The sequence below is a fragment of the Dromiciops gliroides genome, chromosome 6, assembly GCF_019393635.1.
Source record: "Dromiciops gliroides isolate mDroGli1 chromosome 6, mDroGli1.pri, whole genome shotgun sequence".
Classification (NCBI taxonomy): Eukaryota; Metazoa; Chordata; class Mammalia; order Microbiotheria; family Microbiotheriidae; genus Dromiciops; species Dromiciops gliroides.
In genome coordinates this window covers 215,417,214-215,430,954 of record NC_057866.1, presented here as the reverse complement: position 1 = coordinate 215,430,954, position 13,741 = coordinate 215,417,214, and positions in this window count along the sequence as shown.

Genomic DNA, 13,741 nt, shown 5'->3' with positions numbered 1-13,741 from the left:
AAACAAATGCATGGGTAACTCTTTATTCTACAATAGTAGTTTGAACAAGACCAGTGAAGCATCTAGTAGAATGCCAGCTGCTCCAGAAACTTACACACATCCTGCCACCCATTTATTACTCATATTTTGATAAGCAGCTTGAAAGAAAACCTAATGAATTAGTACATTCTAATGTTCACACAGCAAGTAAGTGTCTAAGGCAGGATTCGAACCAAGCTCTGTCTCACTCCACTTAGGTCCAGCAATCATTTAATTATATTATGCTATCTGTAGGCATGATAAACGATACATAAGTCACAAAAGGAGGTGCCTAGTTATATAGCTAGAACAAAGAATACAAGACAGATGATCTGAGTATAACATTAGCATGCACAAAATATTAAAAGATCCAGAGAATAGCCTTTAGCATACTGGGTGGCTCTTCTGTGAAGGGATGCATATACATGAATTGTTCAGGAAGAGAGAGAATGATAATAATAATAACACGGAGGGTTAAGAACAGGAGGAAGGGAAGAAGGAGGAAGAGAAGAAAGAGGAGGAGGAGGAGGGAAAACATATAGCTCTTTAGGGATTGCAAAATAATTTTTACAAATATTATTTCATTTTATCCTTACAAGTTGGGAGATAGGTACTATTATTATACCCATTTTATAGGTGAGTAAAATGAGGCATATAGAAGTTAAATAATTTGCCCAGCATCACAGAAATGTTTAATCAAACATTAGCTTAAACATGATGAAGCAAATTAGCTCTCCAGATTCCAGTATCAGAGCTGTACCACCCACAATTAGTAATACCAGAACATGCAATGACCCAGAGAAGGAAGTGCTGAATGTGATATGCTGTCTCTTGTCATTTGTAAATTGTTTCATGATAAATTTATTTCCTTGGCTAGATGGAACACTTCAATGAATGAATGAATGAATGAATGAATGAATGTTTAGCTTGTTATTACCATGGAAACATCTTTCCCAAAATACACCTACTTGCTATATCATGAAAATTCAAGTACTCTGGGTTTGTTCTCAAAGAATTACTGTCAGGGAAAGGAAAGAAGAAGCTCAGGTCAGGGGAGTGAAAGTAAGTCATTGTCTATCTTGACACCATTATGACCTTGCAAAGTGAAACACCTCCCCTCCTTTGCCCATCTCTAAGAACTCTGACAGATATTGTATATAGATCCTTCACTGGAGTAGCAGTTGAGGCCATAGGCCTGCTGGTAGACTGTAGTAGCCTAAGTGATGACTGATGAAATTCTCTCCAATTGCCGATTGTTCTCCTCCCTTCCTTTTCATTAGAAGGTATGGAATTTCAGTAGCTGAACAATCTGTATGAGAATCATTTACCCTGATCTCCACAAGGAGGGAACAGTCTGAAGAGGCTATCTGCCCCTTTTCCTGCAGTAATAAGCATTTTTTTCTTATTTCCATTCAATTATTCCAATCTTTCTATATCCATCAATAATAACAACTTTCCCTATTCTATTTTTTCCCAGCTTTCTGTATCTTCCTTATGTATTGTTTATTCTCTTCCTATATGAAGTAAATTAGTGGCTTCTAACCCTTGTTTGTGTTTGATATTATTTAAGCTGATAGAGGTTGGCAGAAATTGTATTTTGGTTAATATAGCTAGTTATGGAGGTGTGGGAGGTAGTGCAGTATTTTTTTTCTTTCCCAGGACATCACAGACATAAGGGGTCAGTTTATGGTAGTTTTCATTTTACAGGTAAGCAAGAAAAATAATAGACAGGGAGGTAAATTGATAAACTAATGTCAGTCAATGACCTCATCCTTACAGAAGAGATTTTGGAAGAGAACCAAAGCCTAGGACAAAGAGGGAAGGGATAGACAAAAATCTAAACTAAAATCTTATCATTTATAAGAATCCTTTCCCAAACCTTTTTAATTCTAGTTCTTTCCCTATGTTTATTATTCTATTTATCATGTATGTAACTCAATCATACATATTTATTTGCATGTTGTGTCTCTAATTAGATGATGTGCTTCTTGAAGACAAGAAGCATTATTTCCCTTTCTTTTTTTATTTAATACAGTTCTAGGCTCACAGTAGGCTCTTAATAAATGAATTTGACAGGCATTTCAGGTATATGTATCACATATGCAAAGGCATGGAGATAGGATGCAGAATGGCACATCCAAGGAATAGCTTTTAGGCCAATATAGCAATCAGTGGAGAAAGGTAATGTGAAAGAAACCTTGAAAGGTTTTGCAAAAGGCATTTTAAGACTGTAGAACTGAAAAAGGATATGTTATCTGTCAGAACTGAAAGAGAACAGATGGGTGACTCTAGAGTTAAGCCAGTGCCCTCAGATGCTGAAAAAAATAAGGGAAAACTCCTCACACTCTGAGTTAATCCTCTCTGGAAACTTTGTGGAAAAATATGGTCAAGAATCCCAGAGGATTGGAAATTATCAAAGGGCTACATAAAGTCACATCAGGGAAGTCTATATAGACCCACTAAAGAATATTAAATTAACTGTGGATGGCAGGAATTTTCATCTGCCTTTGAACAGCAAAAACTTGTTCCGAACATAAATGGAAAAAAAGATCTCATTATTATTTCATGTTTTTCAAATGCTCATAGTGCCAGACACTAGAGTTTACCTTCTTTCTATTTTTGAGTAGTGTCCATTTTGAACATTTGAGATGACAGACAACATATACATAGGGAAATATAAAGAGACAGAAATGGCAGACTATTCCATTATAGCTGCAAGTTGGCTGTCACTATTTCTTTATTTCTTTTTTCCTGCAGTGCACAAAGGGTAAGGCATTATTGAAGTCAGGAAGACCTTTTGTCATTTAATTCTGATTTCTATATCACTAAGTGAAGCTGTTGGGTCTCTCTCTCTCTCTCTCTCTCTCTCTCTCTTTCTCTCTCTCTCTTTTGTGGGGCAATGAGGGTTAAATGACTTGCCCAGGGTCACACAGATAGTAAGTGTCAAGTGTCTGAGGCTGGATTTGAACTCAGGTCCTCCTGAATTCAGGGCCAGTGCTGTATCCACCGTGCCACCTAGCTGCCCTCATGTTGAGTGTCTCTTAAGGTCACTAGCCTTTTATTGCTATGTCCATAGGCTTATAATATTTCCTTCTTGCCCCTGACAGTCAGATGTGACCATAATAACTGAGGCTCAAAGAGAAACTCCTGTTATTCTTTCAAATTGATGAATGAAGTCAAGCAAAATTCCAAAGGGTCCCAAGAAGAGACACTGTGATTAATTTGCCAAGATTAGAAAACCTTGTAACAACAACATTCTTGCTGTCTGCTTCTTTCATGTATTACCAGCATTTCCTTGTGAATATCAATTTAATTCATCATTGCAGGTCATAGCCTTCTTTGTGAGAAATTAAGGACTGTTTTGGATGCTCTTTGTAACTTTCCACAAGGAAGGAGATGAACAAGTATTTGCTGATCAAACAAAAGAGAAATAAATAATATGTATGTGTACTGAATTTTCTCCCTCAAGATCTTGAACAATTTCAGTCTTTCCCCTTTATATGACCCTACTGTTCATTTTCTGACTCCTTTCCCTTTGATGACAAAAGATCCAAGAGCAAGACCTCAAAGATTTTTCAGTCTCCTCTCACGTTGTAGAATTCAATTTTCACTGCCTTCAGTTTCTTCCCCAGACCAATTCTGTGGAAAACAAACTGTCCTTACCTAGCTTCCATCACCGTTTCTTTTAGGTCTGCTGTAGTTTCCTACATATGCTCATGTCCTACCTCACTTCTCTCTATTCTGGCTGACCACTAATGAAATGCAGAGTACTGCTTCTGTCCCAAGCAGCACAATCTCTTAACTTTTTCAACTCTGTCATAGATTAGAACAGCATGAAGAGAATTGCTCAGTGGATTCCACAGTTCAAGCCTTTGGTTTGGATTGTATCTGCCAGAGTGTAGGGCCTGTGGAGGCTGGTGGTATTGAGTGGGCATTAGGGATTAAGAATTAACTTTTTCTGCTGTTCTTTAATCAAATTAAATTAGCTACTATTAGTTTTCCTCTTGTGCAGAATTATTATTTTGGAAGTTTTGGGGAGGTTGTAACATAAAATGTCTAGTGCTCCATCTTACTGGTCACATAACCTCAAAGCTCACATTTCTTCATTTTAAATAAATTAACAACTTGTCTATCTCTCTATAACACTAAATGTTTCCTACAAAACATGAGGCATCACTATACATTGTTAACAAAGATATCTAGGTCCTTACATCTAATAGAATAATTTATTCCCTAAAATTTTCAAAATCTTCTCTGAGATCCACCCCACCCCATATTTTTGGCAGTTTACAATAAGAAAAAGTGTTTTTCTTCTTTTACATACAGCAAAACATTTATCTGTAACTATCATACCTTATATCTCTTCATCAATAAAATCTCTTCCTTTTCACAAAAAAATATTCCCCTCCCCTTTCATCATTAATTAAGCCATAGGATATATATGTAATGGGAATTTTTTGCATGCCTAGGATATCTAAGATGATGTTGCTTACATGAAAAATATTAGGAAACTGCTTTCTAGAGATGGGAGAACTGAAGTATAAATAGGTAGGCTGATTTGTGAAGGGTAGCTGTTCTGTTAGGCCTTCAAAGCCTGTCTAGCAATGCACCAGTTGTTTAGTCTCCTGAAAGCAGCCTAATGAAAAAAGATAGACATTAAATAAAAGAGAGGTATTTTTAAAGCATTATTATAACAAAAACTACTTGTGAACAGATAACTTATTTTGCAAACAACCCAGAAAATATGGATATAAAAATGTTTAAACAAATATAGCAAATAAAGGAAACACAAGTAGCAACATAAATTACTCCAGAAAAAGGAAACTAGAAAGAGAAAGAAATCTATGAGGTTAAAAAAAAAATAACAAAATAATAGAGAGACCATTAAGAAATTTCTTTAAAAAAGTACACAGGGAGACAAGGGGAAAAGTGAAACTTAAATAGAGGTGATGGTAGAGGAACAGGCCTAAGCATCATGGAATAAATCTCACAAAGCTCCACTTATATGCAAAACAATATATTTATTGTATTAAACTTCAAAATGAGAGGACACATAAAAGTGTAAAGAAGAGGAAGAAGATAGAGGAGGATTTGTAATATACCCTAATCAAGTCAATTGTAAATGATGTAGGGAAAATAACTATTGCAAACTCTCAGCAAGAGGCTAAAAAAGGGGTAGGTGATTTGACAAAGAAAAGGACTGAAATTAATGGGTGAAATTTTGATTTACAGGTGAGAGAGATTCTCACTGAATCGCATTCCCATAAATGGAGAGATAGATATTGAGGAATAGCAATGCTAAAATATGATAATTTGGTGTAAAGAGAGACTTCTAACATGGTGTTCTACCACCATGCAAAACAATTTGCCTCAGGAGAAGTAATATCCCAGCTCCTAGTGTGTAATTGACATCCAAAAGAATGGTAGAGTTTAGACCCAGATAAATTTTGTGCCAAATAAGAAGGGAAAATATCATGGGGAAGAAAACGATTATAAATGAACTGCACAATCAGGGACACTGGAAAAATTCTAGCATGGCACAATACTTCTCTTTTCTATATCCATTAGAAATGGATATTTCTGAAAGTAAGGCAAAAATAAAACAAAAAAGGGATGTGTGGGTCATTTTCCACAGAAATAATTTAGAAGAAGGCATTCAAAATAATGAAACATTTTGATCCCATAATGGAGTACAAAGACTAAAGAATGAGTATATAAGAGTAAATAAGGAATAATTAAAGGAGACCACAAATCAAATAATAAATGCCTGGGATAGACAGAAAGGGGAAATGATTAATGAAGGGGAAACAGGAAAGATAACCTTTTAAGAAAAAGGCACAGAAGTGGAAAAAACCCCTGAAAAACAAAAGAAGTTGAAGAGAAGAAGATAATTTACTTGATTATTTAATTGAAAAAGAAAAAAAAAACCCACAAAGCTCGGGGGTGGGGGGTGGGGGGTGGGAATTGGATAACTAGAAAAAAGAAAGAAAATGGAACTAATAAGTTAAATAAAACCAATTAGAGAAATGGTTGCCAAACAGGAAAGGCCGGGTGGGGCGGGGGCAGGGAGGAGAACTTGAAGGTGAGAGGAAAAAAGCCTGTGGAAAAACTGAAGAAAGAAAGTGCTGCCTTTGAAAGAGAAGAAGAACTTTAACAATTACAACAAAATCCTAATTTGGAATCCTAATGCCTTTATAATGTCTTGTTAGATTTAACAGATTGCTCTCTCTCTCCCCTCTCTCTCTCTCTCTCTCACTCATTCACTGTCATTGTTGTATGGGATAAGCCTCTAGGATGAAAGGAGGGAAATTGAGAGAAATTTAGATAATATAAAATCAAAAGTATTAATAAATATTTATTTTTAAATATGGAGAAAAATGTTCTGAAAGAACACAGATTAAAAAGAACAAAGAGACAGACTGCTTTGTTTGGAGACTAGAACTGAGGCATGTTGGGTACATCTTATTAGACTTATTTTAGGATCAAAGAGGATAAAACTAAGAAAATGAGAAATCATAAAAAAAACATTTGAAGGCTAAGATGCTATTTTAGAAGAATTTTTAGTAGACATTTGCAGAATTGTTGTTGACAATGAGTGAGCAGTCTCTTATTTAAGCCATTCAGCAGGAAGGGCAGGAAGCAGCACCCAAGAGAAGAAGAGGAAGAAAAACCACAGGAGGAGAAAGGAAGACACAACAGAGGGGCTAAATGTCTGTACTGTCTGAATTGTGATAGAAGCAATGTGTTGATACAAGCCTTCAGCTTAGCGATTCTTGAATGGCTAGAGAGAAGTGATGTCATTGGTAGAATCTTCCAGTGACAACTGTAACTCTTCCACACCACCTAGAGTTGGAGAAAGGTGAAGTTTTTTCACACGGGCTCTGCTGCTACCTGTGGCTCAAGAAAGAGTAAGAGAGTGCCTTTTGTAATTGTGATGGTGGCCTGGTCCTATATGTGTGTGCTTACTCTTCATCATATTTATTGATTATATTGGTGAAAATGGTATACACACACACACATAAATGCACACACATATAATGTATGTATATATAGAGTATATATATGTGTATAATCTACGTTAATATATACATATCCTATATATAGTCACCTATTTTATTATTATTAATTGGGTTACATATATTGGTATCTATATTTATTATCTATATTAGTTATATTAATATTTATATCTATTTTTCTTTAAGTAAATGGTCAAGTTTGATATCAAAAATGTCATGATTAGGTTGTATAGCTATAAAATATGTTTGGTGGGGGTGCACAAGATAAAGAGGTGAGTAGGGGAAGTGTATTTTTGGATGCTCAGTTTGAAAATATCTATATGGTGTTAGAACACCTGAGCATTTAGACCTATTAATTTGTAAGCAGGTTGAATGAATGAGGTAAACCTATATAACCAAGGTAAGAGTTACGAGGCTTGAAGTGTGACACTGAGGAGTATCTAGACACTGACATAGCACCCATTTGAGTTGTAACATTGTGAAGGCACTGGATCATTAACATAGATAATAATTAGAATAAAGCATTAACTTGTGTTAGTGTGTACATATACACATGTATAAATGTATGAGTGCACCATTAAACTTAAAAGAACACTGGATTTAGAAATTTTTCAAGGTAATGACTATGACTTTGAGTAAATTACAGGAACATGGTTTTCTGAGCTGCAGTCATGCAGTGTAACTACCACATATTACATCCAGATGATTAACCATAGGACCAGGGAAGTTAGGGGTTTCACCAAAGGCCAGAAAAGTAGTAAGTAGTAGATTTGGGATTTTTCCCAGGTGCTTCAATTCCAAAAAGTAGAGCACTCTCCCACATTACAGCATTTTTCTTACCCTCACTGAGTTCAACTTTCTCATCTGTAAAATGGAATATTAAGAGTTATCCAACCTACTTCATATAGTTGCTATGAGAAAAGTAGTTTGTAAGTGTGAAGTTCTTTATAAATGGGATACACATCTTGCAGGCAATTTATCAGTAACTGTCAGACACATTTAGATATAAATGACATGGAATTTTTTTGGGGGTATTTTTTATTGGGCACCTGTTCAATTTTTCCCTTCCTTTTAAGCACTTCCTTTCTGGAATACTATTTGATGTACATAAAGGCCAGAAGAATGTAAGAATCAGGCTTCCCTAAACTGAACATAACAAATCATATCCAAATCATAACATGTGCTGAAGTCTAGCGCCATTTACAGGACTAGCTTCTGGCAGAATGTGGCACATGTGCTTAAGTTGTGCATATCTTAAAACTTCTGAGAGAAAGTGCTGAGCAATGGAAGCCAGATTGTAGGCAAAGAGAAACACTGGGCCTAATTTCCTCTGCTGACAACCAGAAGATCAATGAGTAGATAAGAGCAGTGTCCCTGTAGTAGAATTGACTTCTATTATTGTGTGTGAAAGAATTAGAGCTCATCAAGTCCTGCTTTCTAAGTGGAGACATAGTATTTAATGACATAAGGAGAGAGCCAGATATAATGATGTTTGCATCGAAGTTGATTTGGATACAACAATAATACCATAATTTCTTCTCATCAGAAACTTTAAAAGACCTAGTATTAATAGACTTAGATCAATGCAAAACTAAGGCCTATCATACAATAGAAAGATCACTGGACTTTAAATTAGAACTGAATTATGGTTCCACGGTGGACTGGGCTTCATGTTCTACCTCTCTATGAGAATACACTGGCAGCTGGGTGGCAGTATGGGTAGAACACCAGACCTGGAGTCAGGAAGACTTATCTTCTGAGTTCAAATCTGACCTCAGACAATACTATCTGTGTGACCTGGGCAAGTCACTTAGCCTTGCTTGCCTCAGTTTCCTCATCTGTTAAGTAAGGTTGAAAAGGAAATGACAAACCACTCTGGCATCCAAAACTCCTAATGGGGTCAGAAAGTGTCAGACATGACTGAAAAATGACTGAATACTGCATGAGAATACATAAAGGATCCATATTTTTGTCTGGGTGGGAGACTCCTTCCACCAATAGATGTTACAATCTATCTGTGACTTAGTAAATAAGTTGTAGGGAGTTCTTTGAAGTACATAGGCTTTCAAAGACTTGCCTAGTTCACATATCTATTCTGTTTCCAAAGCAGGATTTGAACCTAGATCTCTCTGACTACATGCTTGACATTCCACTCAACCACTATGCCTCTAATTATGCAAAAAGAGCACAACAATTCATTTCTAGAGAATTTTAAAAGTTGTAAATAACTTTACAAAGTGATTTCCCCCCCCAAGTCCTTTGAGTTTTAAAGATTAAGTATTATTATTTTAAAGAGAGGTCTAGTAAGTTTCCCAAGGTATCATAGCTAATGGGTGTTGAAGCCCTGTTTTGAATCCATGTCTTCTGTCTCCAAGCCCAGAATTTTTTTTTCCATGATAGAACTAAGATGTTGTGAATGTAAGCATTCCCCCAACCATTTCAGATAACAACCACTTTGTAACTTAATAGAAGAAATCAACATTTTCTATAGCTAAAAGACATCCATCACTTGGTGGTCAGCTTTTCAGTAATGAGTTCCTCCTGACAAGGATAGTCTTCAGTAAACAGATACACCCACCCTGTCTCCAAGCCCATATTTAAGGCTTTTCCACTATGACACTCCCACTGGATTGAGGAATTTGAATTTGACTTCTATGGTGTATTTACAATGAGAAAGGAAAGAAGTGATTACTAAAACCTAGAGTCATCTCTCAACAGCATATCATACAAGAATAATATCATTTCATTTATTAACAGGGTTCATTGGGGCAGCTAGGTGGTACAGTGGATAGAGCACTGGTCCTGGATTCAGGAGTACCTGAGTTCAAATCCAGTTTCAGACACTGGACACTTACTAGCTGTGTGACCCTGGGCAAGTCACTTAACACCAATTGCCTCACTAAAAAAACAAACAAAAAACAAAACAAAAACAAAAAAACAGGGTTAATTGTTTGGTGTATTGGGGAATTAAGTAGATATAGTGTGCCTCAAAAGGTTTGAAAAAGTCTCTCATGATTTATTTGTGGAAAAGATGGATGTATGTGGGCTAGTTGACAACAGAATTAAGTGAATTTGAAACTGTCTTCTGGACTAACTCATCTGCTATTAAGGTGAAGAACATCCATCTTAATTCACTGTTCTCCCACTCATGTTAAGGAAAGGAGACACAAAGGAGAAGAGGCAATTAGGGCTTTGAGATCTGCTCTCAAGCTCCTACGCCAGCATACATGCTGCCTGCCATTTGTTAGCAGTTCACCATTTCTATTGGGGTGAAGTGGCTCTCCTATCCTAAAAGGGAGAGAGACAGAGACAGAGACAGACAGAGACAGACAGAGACAGAGACAGAGAGAGAGAGAGGGAGAAACAGAGACCTAGAGACAGAGAGACAGTGAGAGACAGAGAAAGACAGACAGACAGACAGAGAGCATGAGCTGCATGCCATAAACATTCTGGTGGCAAGAAGGAGGTAAGCCCAGTGGCTACAGGCACTTCTTTTAAACAGGTACAGTGTTCCCTTCCCCATCATCCTCAAGAATCAAGTCCTTCAGTGCAGAAGACCCAGTGGAATTGGCCAATAATCCAACAAATAAAGGCAGGTGTTACTCATGTGTTTGTGCCAATACATTTTCTAATTTGATCTTCACAACAGTCCTGTGAGGCATAGGTACTAGAGGAATTTTTAGGTGAGGAAAATAAGGTTTAGAATGGTTGTTTAGCTTCTGCACAATCACACAATTAAAACCAAAAAGCTTGGGGGAAGCTAGGTGGGTCAGTGGATAGAGCACTGATCCTTGAGTCAGGAGGAACTGAGTCCTCCTGGCCTCAGACACTTAACACTTACTAGCTGTGTGACCCTGGGCAAGTCACTTAACACCAATTGCCTTACCAAAAGCAAACAAACAAACAACAAAAAAACCCTAAAAAGCTGGATTCCTGACTCCAAGGATGGTGCTGAGACAACTTGAGGGTGGTCTCTATTAGAATACCCCAGGAATCTGCCTTTGACTCTATACTATTTTTTAAAAAATCAATTGCTTAATCCAACCCATAGTGCGGCACAGGAGTGACATATATTTTGATAAAGCCAAGGAAAACCTGAATGAGGCTGTGGATAAGTATGGTGCTTTGGAACCTACCAAAACCATCTTCAAGGGTAAAGGAGAGATTCCTTATCCTGCCTTTTATGTTGTTATTGCCTCAGCATCTCTGAGAATAACTCTTATTTATCACTAAATTTAGCCCACATTGAAGCTATAGCTAAGCTTAAATTTATACTGATAGCCCTAGAACCCACCTTCATTTTTGACCCATTCTGAATCCCTCTGAACTCTTCTCCATTCTCCAGTAGGCCTGTCCCTTGATCTGGGTATTTCCCTAAAATACCTATATGTCCTGGTTTCAAAGACCCCACCCAATAAAACCCGCCATTTATGGGATAGAATGGATATGGGGTGAGAAGTAACTTCCTTTCTTCCCTCTTCCAGTTCTATCCTTTCATACACACCCCCTCCACTGTACAGCCCTAACATCATTCTTTTGTCTATTTCCTACTTCCCCAAAGAGTTAAAAAGATATGTGGTTACTTTCAGTTCTGAGATCCTATGATTCTGGTAAGCTTCACCATCAGCTTTTTAATTACTGTGCTTTTTTTGTGTCTTAATAGATGATCTCATATGAAATGGTTAGTAATATTTTCATTGAAATTTCACTTATTGGAAATCAAAACAACTGGTTAATCTAGCATTTAATTGAACAAACTGCTATTTATTCAGCTAGAATACTAGTCTTGGTAATTTATTTTCTTGAATAGAGGAAGACAAAATAACAAACAAACAAAAATTGCCCATTCAACTAAATGGAAATGAAAACTAACTTTTCAATTGTTTGAATTCATTTGTGGTTAAGACGACATCAGATCATTAAAATGTGAAAAAAGCAGGCACTAAGAATTATATAGGATAGTACTCTACCTAGTCATTCTCTGTAATTCAATATTCCAATGAATTTGGAATTTCATTGATGTGGGCATTTCCTTTAACGATAAAACTCACATCCTATCTAGGCCTGCCCATCATGGATGACTCATTCATTTCATCCCATAAGCTGACCACAGGGGAAACTAGTGTTCTTGGGGGAGGGGAGAGGGAGCTTACTTGCTTTATCTTGGTACTAATAAGAAATCTATGGAATATGCAGGCTGTTGCTCCTTTGCTGTCACTTCAAAGCTATACCATCATCATCTTACAGTCATTTGTAATGATTCACTGCACTCCTCACAGTCACTAACTTCCTCCCCACTGACCTGTAGGTGATCCTCAACTTTGATTTTACAGGCTAAAATATTTCACATTTCACAGACATACAAACTCACCGAAAGAATATTGGTATTGAAAAGGTAGACCCTTGTTTCAAGGTAAAGCTTGATGTCACTGAAAAAAGCACATTTGTGATTTCTGAGAAACTCTCCAACCCTCTCTCTTCCTTTTAATAAATTATGGCCTCAATTCCTTGTCCATGTGTAATTTTTTTCTAGTTAGATATGATGATGGGCAATAGATAAGTAAATTTGTTTAAGTGATTTGACATGGAATTACAGGGTAGGGTCAATGGACTAGAGAGTTCAAGAAAAACTTAATCCTCTCTCTTTGGGGTTTCCTCCCCAATTTCAGGGACATAGAAAATGATTAAAAATGCTTGTGGATGGAACAAAGCAGATCCCTTGCTCCAAAGCATACAACTTCTTTGAAGTTTTCTGCCTCCTTTCTGATTCTTATTGTTGTCTCTAACACACACACACACACACACACACACACAATTTCTCCATATTCCTGTTGTCTTCCAATGTTCCAGTATTATAAACCTTGTCATAAAAGCTGGGGCTGGCTTTTCTTGGGAAAGACAACTCCTTTTCACAGGCAGCTGTAACCAACTAAGGTACACTATCCTTTGGATTCCTCTCTTCCACCCCACCCCCCCCAATTCCTGACTAAATTTTCTCAGGCAGCAAAATTCCTAGTTATAGCCTTGCTAATGGGGTCAGTATTATATACCGCTGTGACAGGAAAAAGGCCTTGATTGTACTCAAGATAGATAGTGCCCAATTCTGACAGCCTTTGGAAACTGCTATCACTCCATTTTTCTTGTTTATGCCACTACATACCCATTATTCAGATTTATGACCTATTATGACGAAACAGCACACATGACCATGTGATGACGGAAGGAACTTGAATAGTTCTTTTTTTCCAATGACTAATTTTGAATGTGAAAACAGGATAAGAAAAATAACCATCTTTATTGTAAAGCCTATTATCTTCCTTTTCTAGTTACCTTGGCAGCATTGTCCAGGCAATTTATGTCCTGCAGGGAATCTCCTCCAACCCTACCCCCCACCAAGCTTATGTGACCTATGCAAAGAAGGAGGATAGTGGCCTAGATCAGCTCTGGTAGAAAGCATGATGCTCTGTATATTAGCAATGTGATGCTAAACACAAGTCATCACTTTGTGGGTAAATGACTAGGCTCATAAAATCATAGAATTGAACTTGGAAGGAACCTCAACTTTCTGGTCAAATACTGTCATATTACAAATGAGTAAACAGAGACCACAGAGGTTAAATGACTTGTCTACAGTCATTCAAGGCTGGAATGGAAGGCAAAACAGAGCAGATGCATATTCCCAAGAGAATCTGTTTACAATTGCTTGG